Source organism: Sceloporus undulatus, chromosome 3 (genome assembly GCF_019175285.1).
Source record: "Sceloporus undulatus isolate JIND9_A2432 ecotype Alabama chromosome 3, SceUnd_v1.1, whole genome shotgun sequence".
In the NCBI taxonomy this organism is placed as follows: domain Eukaryota; kingdom Metazoa; phylum Chordata; class Lepidosauria; order Squamata; family Phrynosomatidae; genus Sceloporus; species Sceloporus undulatus.
This window is the reverse complement of record NC_056524.1, coordinates 11305522-11319776: the sequence shown is the minus strand read 5'-3', so window position 1 is coordinate 11319776 and position 14255 is coordinate 11305522.

Below are 14255 nucleotides of genomic sequence, written 5' to 3'. Positions count from 1 at the left end.
GTGAAACACAGGGGCCAAATTTTAAATCACTTTGAATGTGGGGTGTTTAGATGACATACGCCTCCAAAGTGAATGGAAACCAAACTGAAGCTGCACCCTGATGCTATAAACCAGAGCAAAAAGAACCCAGGATATTCTGACTTAGCCCAGAAAATTTGCATCTTCGACCCTGCATATAAACAACCCGACACAGGAGCAGTTCTGAAGGAGCGATCCATCCTATATATTTGAGCTACCACAAATTGGGGCACAAATGGGAGCATGTCTCCAACTCCATTTCACCAGTGAATGAGGCTGCAATGAGGAATTATGACAGGAGGTTCTGCTTCTGATTGTTGCAGCCTGGCTTACTGTTGGGAGGGGGATAGAAACACCATCCTCCTTGAGTCCTGATCGACAGCAATACAGACCTCTTTCTCTTGATGTTGCCGCTGGTTGTTAAGGTGGGCTTGGGGGAGTATTTATAACCATGGCAATAATACCATGATCATGACTCTATAGTCCTACTGAATAAGGAGCAGTTACAGACCCAAAACTCTAGATCATGGATCTGTAACTGCAATACAGAATGCCAGCCAAGATGTCTTGGAGATCTTTCATTTAACTGAATATGCTGTCTGAATTTAAAAGATTGATAAAGACCAGTCTTTTCCAGCAGGCTTATTGAGATGATTTTTAATTTGTGAATTTTAAATTATTTTAGATGTGGATTGTTTTAACATGTGCAAATCTTTTAAATGGTATGTCCCTTTAAAGTGATGTGTATTTTAATTGATATGATGTATCTGTTAATTGTTGTTCCCCATCTTAATCAGTGGGGAGAGGCGGGTAAGAATTATTATTATTATTATTATTATTATTATTATTTGATTTTTAAATTGGCAGCATCAAATAGGTTTTTACTGTACTATCTTCTTAACTGATGTCAGCCACCTTGAGTACCATCCTAGCAGAAAGAGACAAATGAGAAAATTTCTCTTTGTCAACTCCTACCACCTATTTGAACCTCATGATGGTTCCCTCATTTTTTCATCTCTTTTTTAGAAAGAATTCTAAGTTTCCTTTTGCTAAAGAGAATGCATGCCTAGATAACCATGTGTTATTGAATCTAATATTAGTGCGCTGGATGCTGTGTGGCTTCTTGGCCTTTTTTCTTCAAGCTCATTGCTCCTGTCATCTCTACAAAATTGATCAATTCTGAATCTAAAGGAGCATTTTTAGAAAGCTCCCAGCACCCGCTGGTACAAGACAGGCATTCCATCTGGTTAAATGATGTATTTGGGCAGTGAAAGACACCAGGATGAGGGTGAGGTTGTGGCAAAATAAAACCACCCATTAAAATTGAAAGCAAAATTAATATTGAAATAAAATGATGTAAAGCAGTGGTTTAAAATCAGGGATGTCAAGAATATGTTGTTGTTGCTGCTGCTGTTAACTGCCTCTGGTCAATCCCAACTCATGGCAACCCTGTGGATGTCTCCAAATCTCCCTATCCTCCATTGCTCTGCTTAGCTCCTGCAGGTTCAGGATTGTGATCTCTCTGACTGAGTCTTTCCATCTGACATGTGGTCTTCCTCTCTTTCTGCTTCCCTCTACCTTTCCTAGTATTATTGTCTTTTCTAATGAGTCATGCCTTCTCATGATGTGGCCAAAGTATGACAGCCTCAATTTGGTCATCTTTACTTCCTAGGGTATTTCAGGCTTGATCTGTTCAAGAACCCATTTGTTTGTCTTTTTGGCTGTCCACGGTATCCTCAGCCCTCATCTCCAGCGCTGCATCTCAAAAGAGTTAATTTTCTTCTTATTCACTTTTTCACTGTCCAGCTCTAACATCTGCTCCTTCTCGCTCACCCTTTTGTACTGGAGAATTTTAATTAATTTTGATTTTATTGAATTTAATTTTTAATTTAATTGATTTTAATTTTAATTGTTAATGGTGATGAGGAATATAATGGCTTGGAAGATTCCAACTTTTGTGCTCAGATGTATAGCTTTGCTTCTTTGGATCTTTTTCTAGTACTTTCATAGCAGCCCTTCCCAAGCTGCCCTTTGGCAATTGGGAGCCATTCTATTTCTCCATATTTTGTTAAAACAGTGGCTTCTTGTCCTAAATATAGATTTCTCATCAGGACTATCAGATGTAGTTGTACTTGCATATCTTTGCATTCACATCCCATTCAATCTTTTCATGTAGTGGTACTCCCATATCCCATTCCTTTTGATTTCTTCACACAAAAACTCTGTATTTAAAATTCTCAGTACAACAGGGTGAGTGAGAAGGCGCATATGTTGTTAAAGTGTGGTCAGTACAAGAAAGCAAAAGGAGGAAAAAGTTGAAGCATTTTAGTATTAAAGAAGGGTATTGACAATCTGGAATATGTCCAGAGAAGGATGACCAAGATGATCAAAGGTCTGGAAAGAAAGCTTTACAAGGAATGATTTAGGGAGTTGGGTTTGTTTAGCCTGGAGAAGAGAAGACTGAGAGCTTGTCTATGGGGGTTATTCAAATTACAAGAAAAGAGATCCAACCTAAACTTTAGGAAGAACTTCTTAATTGTGGCTGCATCCATACTGCAGAAATAACTCAGTTTGACACCACTTTAACTGCCATGGCTCACTGTTATGGGATTCTGGGAACTGTAGTTTTGCGAGACATTCAGCCTTCCCTGTCAGAGAGCTCTGGTGTCTAAACGAACTCCAGTTTCCAGAATTCCATAGCATTGAGCCATGGTAGTTAAAGTGGTGGTTAAACTGGATTATTTCTACAGTGCAGATGCAGCCTCAAAGAACTATCTGACAGTGGAACAGACTGCTTGAAAGGTGGTGTACCTGCCTTCTTTGCAGCTGTTTAAAATTCTAGTTGTGCATTCATAACTTTAAACAGACGTTAGATATTTGCGCTCTAGTTGTGTATTCTTGCAAGGCAAGGGATTGTTTTAGGTGGCCCTTGTGACCCGTTCCCACTCTAGGTTTCTATGATTCTGTAAAAATAAAAAGGGGGGGGGATGGCAATGAAAGACTCTTAGTGTAGTTAATTCAGATTTAAAAGGTTCACCTTGTAACTGGAACCCTTCTTCATTTATGGAGCCATGTTTCTTAGCCAATTAAAACAATTAGCTATGAAAGGGGAGAAAGGAAGAAAAATGAGAAGAAATTAATTTTCCATATTCCTCCCATTGTTCTGTTGAATTGTGATAATGACATCTGTCATGTTAATACAATGAGTTGGAGAGAGATGTACGAGATAATACAAAGAGAAAAACAAAACAACATTGGTGACAAGAGAAGATGCAAATTAATGCCATTGGTGTCCCTCACATTTGAAAAAGGATTCATTATTTTCCTCTTGCCAACAATATATTTTAAAATAGTAATTGAAAATATCACTGAGGAACAAACCATGAAAAAATTGATAATATTCAAAGGACTATGAGGTAAATGCATATAAAGAGCCCACACCTCTCATTGCAAAGGCTGATCAGGAAGAGAGTAGGGTAGCTGGCAATGACAATGCATTAAAAATGTAATAACACAGGAGAAAATTGTATCGCTTTTGGTGATAGAAACAAAATGACCCCTCTGATGAGAAATGCATTATGTACGGCTTGTACAGTGGGAGCTATGATCTAGTAATGAAAAACACTTCTGCTGTGAAATTAACCCATTGGATACTTTCATGGGTGAGGTCCAAGCATCATTATACAAAGTGAAAGGCATTTCAGAAGATTTGGATCTCATTTTTAGATTTAGAACCATTTTTTTAAAAAAAAAATCTGTTTAATGCCAATTAGATTTCCCCCACATGTACAAAATAGGCAAGGGTACTGAGACTTTTCATTGTTTAAAAATTATTACCCCAGCCCTTTCAGAAAAATAATATCTAGCTCTACTGATAACAACCCCCCCCCCCCCACCGCCACCACTTGTGCCCACTTTTTCATGAATATAATCTGTGGATTCTAACTGAATCATTAAAAAGAAGAACTGCAATATATTTGTAATTCTTAATTTTTAGAATGATTTATAGTACTAGAAAAATTAGTGGCTTCTTATACCAAGAAAACATTGAGGACTTGGAACGATTACTGGGGATGGCCAAGAAAGAAAGTGCAAGGGAGGCTTGCTGCTGAACATAAAGAAAACAAAAATAATGACAATGGAGGGTCTGCACAAATTCAACATAGACAATGAAGAACTTGAAATTTCTCATACAGTACTTTGGATTAAACATTGAACAGAATGGAGATTGCAACCAAGAGATAAGGAGATATATCTTTGCTCTTTAGAATTTTTTATAGGTCTTTCATGGCTGCCCTTCCCATTTTAATGTTAGGATAATCCAAGCATTGTATTCTCCAGCTTCCCTCTGTATATGTCCTACAACAGATCTGTGGCTCTTTTGAACCACATGATTACAGTAGTCCATTGGTATCTGATGGAGTTTGGTTCCAGGACACCTCCCCCCCCCCCGGTGGATAACAAAATCCATGGATGTCCAAGTCCTATATATACATTAGCATAATAAAATAGTGACTCTTACGTAAAATGACAAAATCAAGGCCTGATTTTGGGATTTTTGTGTGTGGGGGGGATCCTATCAAGCTGTGGATGGTTGAATATGTAGATGAAGAATCTATAAATATGAAGGTCTGATTGTATAGCACTGTGCTATAGCACTATGCAAGGTCCATCCTATTAAATCCCGGAATTTGCAGTGTAGCGAAGGGCATTTAGACTTCGCGGCCAAAGAGCTAGTGCCTCACCAAACTACAGACCATAGGATTTCCACAGGATGGAGCCATAGCAGTTAAAATGGAACCATAGTGCTAAAATTATGTAGTGTGAAAGGGACCCAGGGAAATTGCAGAAGAAGCATAATGCCATGGCAGCAGAAATACCAGGAATTTGGTAGCTTGTCCAGCTTTGACAAAGAGATGGAGAGGGAATATTAAACGTATTATCATTATTGCCATGAGAGGTAACTGTTGTTCTTGCTGTTTTTGCTGCTGTTTTAATTAAATATAACAAGACAGAATAAGCTTGCTCCTTGTTTTCTGCTACTCCAGACCCTTGGAAGCCAGAGCAAATACAGGAAAAGAGATTCCACCTAAACATTAGGAACAGCTTCAGGATGGTAAAAGCTGTTTCACAGTGAAATGCGCTGGTCAGACTTCACCTGGAATACTGTGTCCAGTTCTGGACACCACAATTCAAGAAGGATGTTTACAAGCTGAGTGTGTCCAGAGGAGGGTGACCAAAATGGTGAAAGGTCTGGAAACCATGCCTTATGAGGAATGGTTTCAGGAGCTGGGTATGTTTTGCCTGGGGATGAGAAAGTTAAGAAGTGATATGATAGCCATGCTAAAATATTTGAAGGGATGTCATATTGAGGATGGAGCAAGCTTGTTCTCTGCAGTTCCAGAAACTAGGACATGGAAAAATGGATTCAAGCTACAGGAAAAGAAATTCCACCTCAACTTTGGGAAGAACTGCCTGAGGGTAAGAGCTGTTCAGTGGTGGAAGATGCAGCATCGGAGGGTGGTACAGTCTCCTCCTTTGGAGATATTCAAACAGAGTGCCTTGATTGTGTCATCTGCATGGCATGGTTTTGCACGGGATGGCCTTTGTGGTTTCTTCCAACTCTATTTTTCTATGGAATCTGTTTCATGGGTTACCCATGAAGGCTGTTTAAATAAATGAAGCTATCTGGTACTAATTGACATTAATGAATTATCTTGAGTTTCATGGCGACAAGCCATGGATCCTCAAACACGCTGAATGAACTCATCATGCCTGATGGTGCTCTCTTTAATTACAGCTGAATGGCACCCTATCATATCAAAGCTTGGCCTGTGTCAGTTTAAGCATTATTAGGTCAAAGCTAATTTTCCACTTGGCTTGCTGTGACTACGTGAAAACTTGAAGGAAGACTCTCAGTCCTAAACTTTCCAGAAGCCTCTTTGTCTTTAAAAACTCAGTCTGTCAGTGAAAGGCTAGAAGACAATTTTATTTACTGTATACAGTCTATTTTTTCTGCTCAACCCTCCTAGAATTTTCTTTTTAAAGGTCTCTAATATTAGTCACAGCACATTAAGAGATACATGACAGCTTTTGACCCTATTCTCAAACATGCCCCGCGCTCCCCTGGAACCTAGCTTTGGGCATCAAGCTTGATTTATAATTGAGATGTGCAATCAAATATTAGCTTTAGTTTAAATCAATCAGCACAATTCAGTCTCCGCAACTACCACATTTGCTTCTCTGTCTTATTGGATTTCTGGCTCAACATATCCTGGTCTAAAAGCATTTTTGCAACCCACTCTCTGCCTGTCAATAGCATGCAAACTCTTCTGTCCAGAGGATTGGCACTGAGGGAGATTTTCGTACAGCTTTGATTTCTTCTTGGGATTTTCTTTCTCAGAAGCAGCCCTACCATCAGGAAATCATAATAGCATAGAATCATAGCAGAGTTTGAAGAGACCCCAAAGGCCATCCAATCCCATCCCTGCCATTCAGAAATTAACAATCAAAACACTCCCAACATTTGGCCATCCAGCCTCTGTTTATAAACCTCCAAAGACGGTTCTTAAAAACCTGGACATCCATTATAGATTTTCTGAAGAAGCGCCAAGGAAAGGCATTGACCTATGGATGTGGGGCACAGAGGGCAAAGAAAGTACTTCAGAATTCTGTTTATAGGAAATAATGTTGAATAGCCAAGGTATTAAAATATATTACTGGTGTTTACTGAGATTAATAATGGTGTTAAGAAAGATTAATATTGATGCTTACGTATACAGGATAATCAGCTTATTCAGTATATATTATAAAAAGGAAAGTAGAAAACTAGTTTATATTTCAAAGCAAATATTAAGGTTACTTAGGAGTAATATATGTAGGTAAATTCTGAGTTTTCATGTTTTTATGTAGTTGTATCTTTCCCCCCTTGGTCAGCTGTTTTAATTGTGAATTATGTTCTTGTTTCATACCTTGTTTCTTTAAAGAAGGTATGGAGGATGGAAGTTAGGAAATAGAATAATACTTTTTTCTGTTCATAGGTCTGTAAAGATGTTAGATGTGAGTAGGTTTCTTTGTTGTATATTGTATGTTTCCTTTCTGTGTGTATTACAAATTTTAATAAAAAATATTTTAATTAAAAACCTCCAAAGAAGGCGACTCAGCCACTCTCTGAGATGGCATATTCCACAGTTGAAGAGACCTTTTTTGTAACATGAATCCATTGCTCCCTGTCCTAGTCTTTTGAGCAGCAGAAAACAAGCTTGCACCATCCTCAACATGACATCCCTTCCGAAATTTAAACATGGCTATCATGTCACACCCTTAACCTTTTCTTCTGCAGGCTAAACATACCCAGCTCCCTAAGCTATTCTTCATAGGGCCTGATCGTCAGACATTTTACTATTCTGATTGTCCTCCAGCTATCTCAAGTACAGTGGATCCTTGTTATACGCTGGGGTTTGGTTCCAAGATCCCCCGTGTATAACAAAATCCGTGTATACTCAAGTCCCATTAAATATAATGACATAGCAAAATGGTGTCCCTTATAAAAAATGGAAAATCAAGGTTTGATATTTGAAATGTATACTTTTTTTGAACATTTTCAAACCGTGTATGCTTGAATCCGTGTATAAGAAATCCGTGTATAAGAAGGGCCAACTGTACCAGATATTGGTGACAGGAAGGTGCTGGAGTAGGACAGAACTATTGCATGCAAGATGGTAGACCCTCTTCCTCCTAAGATATCCTTCTGCCCTGAGATGATGTGGTGGTGGTTATGATGAGGTCTCATTACCAATGGTGAGGTAAAATTTAACTGCAAACCTGGATGCTTGCTGTACGTGGAAGGGTGAGGAGCACAATCCAGGAGCATAGCTACAGGGGAACAAAATGAGGACATTCACATGATCCCAATTTATGCCCAGAATTCTGGGCCCCAAAGTGATTTTTTTACTTTTACACTCCAAAATCCTGTCATTGCAATAACTTAATAATTCAGTCAATTATTATTATTATTATTATTATTATTATTATTATTTTTTGTGTTTTTCAGGCTATGTGGTCATTTTCTAGAAAAGTTTATTCCTGACTTTTCACTAGCATCTGTGGCTGGCATCTTAAAAATAAATAAATAAATAAAATTTTTATTTATATGCTGCCCTTCCTCCGATCAGGGCGGCTTACAACATATTTAAAAATACAAATGGTTACAATAAAAACACATTAAAAACAAACCAACAATAAAGCCCCAAAGCCCAACCTCTTGGCCACGAAAGAGAGGAGGGAGGCCCACAGGATATTTTACTCGGGGAATGCCTGTTGGAATAGGAAGGTTTTGAGGTCCTTCCTAAATTGGGCCAGGGTAGTGGATGAGCGAAGCTCTGTGGGTAGCGCATTCCAAAGGGCTTCAAAGAAATGAAGATGCCAGCCACAGATGCTGGCGAAACATCAGGAATAAACCCTTCTAGAACATGGCCACATAGTCTGAAAAACCCACAAAAAACTATGGATGCCAGCCATGAAAGCCTTCGACTTCACATTATTCTTATTCTTATTCTTATTATTATATTTATATGTATCCCACTCTTTCCCCAGAACTGGGCTTCACAACATTTAAAAACAATACCATTAAAAACATAGAAAAGTGATACATTAAAACAGAATTAAATTCTTAGAATATTAAAACAGATTACTGTTAAAAGAATAAAAAGACCAATAAGCAGTGGAATTTAGGCATGCAAATAAAAGGGAATTGCAAAGTTCTCAAGGGAATATGAAGATATTTCTGGGTGTGAATGATTTTCAATGTTTTGGGTGCATCTACTCTGTAGAAAGAATGCAGTTTGACACCATTTTAAGTGATGTAGTTTCATCCAATGGAATCTGGGGATTTGTAGTTTTGGAAAGTCTTTAGCTTTCTCTGCCAAAGAGTGCTGGTGCTTCATAAAGCTACAAACCCCAGGATTCTGTAGGATGGAGCCATGGCAGTTAAAGTGGTATCAAACAGAAGCATTTCTGCATCCTCATTCTCCACACTTCTAGAAATTTGAGGACAGAAGGAAAATTTCATGGGGGGGGGGGAGGAGGAGAATACTCAGTTGCTGAGGCAATGCTCTCATTTTGCCCTTCCCTTAGCTATACCTTGGCACAGCCTTTGCCTGAGGAAGTGAAAAACATGGAAGAAGTCCTGCAGTGTCTCCTTCTCTCCTACCAGAAGCCCTTGATTCTTCCAATTCATTTCCTATCTCATTTGCCCTTTCACCTCCACCTATGAGCTCTCTTCTTCTCCTTCATCTCCACATATTTGCTTCCCCATTCCTCGCCCCAGGAGCAGAGAAAAATACCCCCAAACACTCAATTGTCAGAAGGTGAACTGGGGAGGTGTGAAAAATTTACTTTATTTATGAGACAAAAGCTGCATCTGCACTGCAGAAATAATGCAGTTTGACACCGCTTTAACTGCCATGGAATGAAATCCTGGTACTGTATTTGTAATTTGTTACGGCACAAGAGCTCTCTGACAGAGAAGGCTAAATAGCTCACAAAACAATGAATCCCAGAATTTCATAGCATTCAACCATGGCTGTTAAAGCATGGTCAAACTGTGTTAATTCATGGCACCCAGTTATCTGTGGCATCCAGTTATCCAGTAACATCTGTATTCATCCATATGGAACATCATGCTACAGGGAGCGAAACATTTTCAAAACATCACTTGCATCCATAGCAAGTATGTAGCTTGTGGGGAACCACAGATTCATACATTTATGTCTTCTCTCAGCATCAAATATTTAAAAAAAAACAGTTCAGCAAAGCCCAAATGCAAGCAATGCGAATATTTCCAAGCTTTTAAGAACAGCTTCCTGATTATGGATCTGATTTCATTTGGTCCCAGCCATATTGAATTAGACAATCTGTACTCTGGATGACATTTCCAGTAAAAGGATAAGAGTAAATTTAAAAAAAACAAAAACAAAGGCACTCTGCTATAATCTTGGGACTCCTTTTGATGACCTTTCCAAGCTTGACAACAAGAATTATTAACAATGTTCCTGGGTTGGGAAAGCAGCTTTGGTACTTGAAAGTTACTTTCAGGTGCTGCTTTCTTTTAGAATAGGAGTTGGAAGGAGGCCTCGTAGGACTTCTAGTAAAGCCCTCTGCTCATTGTGGAAAATTCAGAGCAAAAGCATTGCCAAAGTTTGACCATGCTTATTGCGATATTCTGGGAGTTGTATTCCAAGGCTAGAATTGTTTTGGGACGCAATAGAGCAGGAACACATTTGTATGCAAAGGGATCTCATAGCATCTTTGAGACTTGTTTGAGCCAAGGAATTTGTAGGGTAAGCTTTGGTAGACTTGATCTGTGTCCTCAGATGCATGGACTGAACTGTTGAGAAAGTGGTTGCATTTTCTCAGATGAAGTGCCAATGCCATCTCTAGCGTAGCCAAACCTTCTGCATTCATACAGAATCACTCTCTTTCTCTCAGCACACACGCACACGCACACTGTTAACTTAGCGGATATGGAACTAATTAAAGAGAAGGGCCTTGATCTCTATTTCACAATTGGTTGTAGAACAGTGGGATCCAGTATACCTATGCTGACATATATTTACACAGCACCAGCATGGTGTAGTGTTTTAAGTGCTGGACTAGGACTCTGGCAAACTAGTGTTGGAGTTCCCACTCTGACATAGAAATCCAATGGGTGATCTTGGGCAAGTCACTCTCTCTCAACCATAGGGGAAGGCGATGACAACCTTCCTCCAAATAATTCTTGCCTAGAAACCCCTATGATAGGGTTACCACAAGTTGGAGTAACTTTGCTAGGATTTGGGAAACAGTACCCATCAATAGCTTTGAATTGGCCTTAATTGTCCCAATTAATCTGCTACCAAAACACTTTTTCATCTGTTCCAGTTTCTCCCTCTCCCTACCACTTTCGACCTTTGTCCTCAGCTTACTTCCATTGTTTCAGACTGAATTCAAAGTATGAAGTAATTTTCACCCACAGAGTTGGACTCCCCCCCCCAATACAGAAAGTATATTAAATGTGTTGTCGCCTCTTAGACCCTCTTGGCTTCAAATTCAACAAATTACCTCATTTGTGTCCCAACTAGTATGGTCAGGAGAAACCCCTCGACCATTGACAATACTTGAACAAATGGGTACAGTCCCAGGTCCACCAGTGAAGGGAGGTTCAGCTGCATTGTATAACTGGATGGTTGAAAACTCATATGGGAGGGGTACTTTCTATAAAACAGGGTGGGAGTTGGATATACAGTCAGTTATTTCAGATGCAGAATATCATCATATATGGTCATGTCCTCCTTATAAGTCTAAGCCATCTGCCCTATGGGAAAACACATTGAAAGTGGTATACAGATGGTACCTGACCCCTGTCCAGCTAGCACGAATGACAAGGAAGACATCTTTGTGCTAGAGGGGTTGTGGGGCAAGAGGTACATACCTACACATGTGGTTTGAGTGCCCAATTGTCCAATTGATGTCAGACATCACTAAGCAAAAGGTTCAACCCACCCCGGAGTTGCTTCTCTTGTCAATATTTCAATTTGATAATAAATTTCTCCATCATAAAGAAATTATATCCTTTTCAGTTGCTATAGCTAGATTAATCATTGCCAGAAACTGGAAAACAGGCCATCTGTCCATGGATAAACGGTGGACGAAGTTCTGGGAAGGATGGTTAATGGAGAATCTTGCAGATGATGCCAAGACAACCTCTGAGGCAAGGAACTGCAACCAGTTCAAGGAAAAGTGGTTACCTCTTATAGAATACATTAATTCCAATTCTCATGTTCATGTTCCACCACAGCTCCACAGGAGATTTTGGTGTGGAGTTTTGAATGAGATCTCAGTTTTGTAAATCTGTATTCTAGCTTGTGTTTTTAAAGTAGAATGGGGATGTAATGGTGTTTTACTTTTTGTAAGCAATAAAATTAAAAAAAAAAAAAGAGCTGGACTCTATGATTCTATGACCCAGGCAAAAGCAAACTACTGCAGCTGTCCTAGCTTATGTGCTGATCTTCATTAATAACATTTCCCATCTTGACCACACTCTGATTTTGGGCAGCCCCACATGTCCCAGATTTCATCTGTGAAATATTGAAGGTTATGCCATATTTTGCCTCCTGGCAGGCCACACAATGTGACTGAAAGTGACTGAAAATGGTTTTTACTTGTTATAATTTTTTTATTTTTAAAAATGTTGGGATATGTGATAGGCTTGGACATTTGTGGAATCAAAACCTATTATATTTAGTAGTAGGTCTTTTAACCCATTTTGAGCAGGTTTATGGAAGAAAATTTGTTCAAAATATACCAAAATTGGGGATCTTTGTAAGCTTTCAGGGGAGCTGGAAGACGTCATGAACTATCTTTATCCGACTCCCAGAACACAGCCGATCAGGATTGTGACAAACATGAATAATGGCTTGTTACCAACATGTGCAGACCCCTCCCTATATCCACATCCTCCAGGTGATGTGTAAGAACACTTCTGCATCCCTGAAATGCAGAAAACGGATGATGAGATCTGAATCTAGATTTGCCACCAAATTTCATCTAAAATAAAATATTCACATCTATCTGAGGGATCTGTCTTAGACAAAATATTGGGGGGCATTTTCAGGGAATCAATTTTGGTAACAGTAGCAACAGTGTCAAGAGGATAATAATACTCTTTAGGAACATGCAGAAAGGCAAGAGGGTCTTCCATTTACAATGAGCTACTTCACAAGGCTTTATTTCTGCCTCGCTCTCATGAAAGAACTGGTGCTGTTTCACACAGGCATTCTCAAAAACACCTGAATTTCTAAAAGTCCAAGTGCTGGTGCTAGTCGACACATTAAATGTGTTAATGGAAAAAAATAGATTGAAACACAGTTGGTAATCTTTTTGCCACAAGCAAAGTCTGAAAGGAAATCTACGGCCATATAGAACAAAGATGCATTCTTGTAGCCTAGCAATATGCGTCTCTACTTGTCATCTCCAATAGAGAATAATTCCTCTTCAGAATTCCATGGGGATGTGGGGATAAATGTAAACTGGCACACACCAACCTCCATTACAAAAATGAGTTAAGTATTCATCTGGAATAAAAGCAATCTCTCAGCTTCTATTAATATCCCCTCTAGTTAATTTGTTATAGAGAGAAACTTTTTTTAAATGATATTCACCACACCAGAACTACTTAGGTCAGGAATTATTGCTTATAGGTGTTCATGGTTTCTCCTTGCCTCCTACTCTTCAGAAGAAAGTGGTACGCCCACCTCAAATTCAATCATATGACCCCATCCCCAACCATTAATGCATTGGTTCCTAAACTTTGTTCCTCCAGCTATTTTGAATTTCAGTTCCCAGAAGTCCTAGCCAGCTTGGCCAGCAGTCAAGAATCCCGAGAGCTGGAGGCCAAAACTTCTGGAGCACCATAGCAATAGTTTGAGAATCACTGCACCCCAAGATTCAGTGAGCGAGACGAATGTCACTTAGTGGTATAACTGGTCCCTTTCTACCTCCAACTCTGAAAAGACTTCCCCTACTCTTTCCATGGGAGATAGGATCATGTATGTTCATATATAAGCACACACTGAGCAAAGGCATGTGGAGAGAGAGTGGAAAGAAAGAGGTATTTTTTAGGAAAGCTTTTACTCTAAGTAAGTAGATCACCCATTAGCAAAGGTATCACACATACAGGAATGGACCTCCCTTCAGGTGTTACAGTGGACCCTTGTTATATGCTGGGGTTTGGTTCCAAGATTCCCCCATGGATAACAAAATCCGTGGATGCTCAAGTCCCATTAAATATAATGACATAGCAAAATGGTGTCCCTTATAAAAAAATGGAAAATCAAGGTTTGATATTTGAAATGTATACTTTTTTTGAACATTTTTTTGAACTGTGGATGCTTGAATCCATGTATAAAAAATCTGTGTATAAGAAGGGCCGACTGTACCTAGGAATAGTTACAAGGTTACAAAACAGCCTTGAATCACATTCAGCTGTGATCAGAAAGAAAACCTATGTCCCAATGTGACTAGCTAAAAGTGTTCCTGTTTTACTCACAATCCAGATGGTATTCTGGGTGGGTCTTTGGATGCTCATGGGAGGATGGGAATTTGGGCATCTTTGGATGCAACTACACTGTAGAAATAATGCAGTCACACACCACTTTAATTACAAACGATTCCGTCCTACAAAATACTGGGATTTGTAG